Raw genomic sequence first — 3163 nt, forward strand, 5'->3', positions numbered from 1 at the left:
GCGAGTGGATCACTTAAGGCCAGCCTGGTCAACATGGCGAGACCCCATCTCTACTAAAATACAAAAAAAAAACCTAGCCGGGTGTGGTGGCACATGCCTGTGGTCCCAGCTACTTTGGAGGCCGAGGCAGGATAATCGCTTGAACCCAGGAGGCGGAGGTTGCAGTGAGCCGAGACCACGCCACTGCACTCCAGCCTGGGTGACAGAGTGAGACTCCGTCTCAAAAACAAACAAACAAAAAACCTACCAATGCCTGGGCCCTACTTCAGACCAATTGAATTAGATTCTCCAGAGTGGGGCCCAGGAAGTAAGTGTGTAGACACACCCACACACAGATGTTTTAATGGAATGTGCAAATTGGGTTGAGAACTGCTTCAGGTGGTTTAAATGTGCAAATTGGGTTGAGAACCACTTCTCTAAAGTTGTGATGCTCAAGCCTGTGCCTTTTCAGGTGTGATGCTAGCACCCAATAAGCTTATTTGAGCAAGGATCCTATATCCACTCCCACAGAGGAACAGTTTATAGATGCCTTTCTTTTGTGACATTACAGGCATCTGACACATTAGGAGAGAACTACGTTTCCTTTTTCAGTGTTCTTTCAAAGGAGGAGGAGGAGAGACAATTGAAACCCAGCAAGGTAATTGAAGCAAATAACTCCAGGCACAGATAACAAAAAGTTCCTCCGCATATCCATTAAATAAAAGCAATTGTTCTTTTAGAGGAAACATAATTTGTACTAAGTCTTCTCCTCTCTGAAATTACCTATACATTTCTAAATTAACTCGCAGGTGCTGAGACATTTCTGGTTGAAAGAACAGTCTGCTTCTCCTGACCCCCTCCTCCAAAATGATTTTCTTTTATTTCTTTCTTTTTTTTTTTTTTTTTTTTTTTTGGTACAAGGTGGGAAAGCAGGAGGAGAGGAAGTAGACGAAGTTCTTTATGTGTTCAAAGGGAACACATGAAATCTTATCAAATCACGAATCCAATTAAAATACTTTCTGTCTGGCTCATTCAACAGTTGGGTAAGAGCTAGAAAGGGAGAGAATTTATGAGTATTAGTTCCATTAGAAAGATTGGTCAGTATCTGGTGTGCCTAGGATGGGTCAAGCCTCCAGAAGAGGGTAATTTGTGGAATAAACAACCAGAAACCAACACCCAATGTCTTAATCAAAACAGGGGGTCATATCCAGTTACTATCCCAAGTAAACCAGGAGTGAGGAAAGCTGATCTGCTTTAGAAACAAAACTGACTTTCTTCTGGGTTGGGGAATTATGCTCCATCCTCAGGGGCTGGGATATCCAGTCAGGGGTGCTGATTCATTCTCTCTGAATCCACAGGTGGGGACCTTAGAGTTCATGACTCTGGGGTAAGGAGAAATTGAGGAGGCTGAATGACATGGTTTGGATCTGCGTCCCCACCCAAATATCATGTTCAGTTGTAATCCTCAATGTTGAAGGTGGGGCCTGGTGGGAGGTGCTTGGATCATGGGGGCAGATTTCCTCTATGGTGCTGTTGTTGTGATAGTGAGTTCTTCTGAGATCTGTTGTTTAAAAGTGTGTGACACCTCCCTTTCTTCTCTTCCTCCTGCTCTGGCCGTGTGAAGTGCCTGCTCCCCCTTCACCTTCCACCATGATTGCAAGTTTCCTGAGGCCTCCGCAGAAGCCAAGCAGATGCCAGCATCATGCTTCCTGTACAGCCTGCAGAACGATGAGCCAATTAAAACTCTTTTCTTTATAAATTACCCTGTCTCAGGTATTTTTTATAGCAGTGCAAGAATGAACTAATACAGTGAATATCTGGGGCAGTGGGGGAAACAGAAGTAAGGCATGAGTAGGAATGAGAGATATGGGAGATGGGAGAGGGGTCCACACTTAGATTCTATCTGTAACTCCTTTACTCTTGCTGCACACTGACTCTTCTCTGAGCTAGGAGATGCTCATATGGACTGCAGAAATTTGGCTCTTGTGTTTAGAGTGGAATGGTGTCCTGAGCTCTTGCTGGTCATTGATGAGTACAGGGAAGAGGGCATGGCTACAGGGACTGGTCAGCTGGAATCACCATCACATCAGGAAAAATGACCGAAGAGCCACGCTCTAAGGATGCTGTCATCACAGCAGGAGACACATAGTCTTCTACGCTGTCATTAACACAGCTCCTATCAGACTTGCCCTGACAGGCCAGTTTAGTTAGAGTGGAGAGACTCACTGGGGATGAAGAGACTGGGGCCCATGAGGCACTGACACAGGCAGGACAGTGAGAGAGCCGAGGAGCAGGAGGACTGGGAGCCATGGTCCCCAATACACAGTCTAGTGTACCAACCTTGTTTCTTATCTCTGCGAACTTTGACTTTTCTTTTTTGCAGAACTTGACTTCAGGATTCTAAAAATAAAAAGAAAACAACAAAAAGGCCTGGCATGGTGGCTCCCTTCTGCAATCCCAGCATTTTGGGAGGCCAAGGCAGGAGAATCACTTGAGCCCAGGAGTTTGAGACCAGCCTGGGCAACATAGTGAGACCCCATCTCTATTTAAAAAACAAAACAAATAAAAAACAACAAAAATAATATCCATGCATAGTCATACATCTAGTATATACCAGGCACACACAACAACTCTTTTGCTTATTTTCTGTTGCACATACTAACCCTCCCCTCACCCACTCCCTGCCCTTATCTTTCTCTTCAGCTTCCTGTTGGGTTTGGCCAAGGATGGGAGACAGTAATGGAGGTCAGAGAATCACAGGACAGAAAAATAGGGGTATTTGTTTTCCACATCTCCATGTCCATAGCCCCTAGGCCAGAACCATTTTTCATGGCCTTACAGAATGCCCCATTTATTGCCATGATACCTGTATTAGTCCATTCGTGCACTGCTATAAAGAAATACCTGAGACTGGGTAACTTATAAAGAAAAGAGGTTTAATTGGCTCATGGTTCTGCAGGCTGTACAGGAAGCATGGCTGGGGAAGCCTCAGGAAACTCACAATCCTGGCGGAAGGTGAAAGGGAAGCAGGCACACCTTACAGGGCTGGAGCAGGAAGAAGGGAGTGAATGGGGAGGAGCTACACACTTTTAAACAACCAGGTCTTGTGAGAACTCACTCACTATCACAAGAACAGCAAGGGGGAAATCCGTCCATGATCTAGTCACCTCCCACCAGGCCCCTC

Source organism: Nomascus leucogenys, unplaced genomic scaffold (genome assembly GCF_006542625.1).
Source record: "Nomascus leucogenys isolate Asia unplaced genomic scaffold, Asia_NLE_v1 000056F_63847_qpd_obj, whole genome shotgun sequence".
Lineage (NCBI taxonomy): Eukaryota > Metazoa > Chordata > Mammalia > Primates > Hylobatidae > Nomascus > Nomascus leucogenys.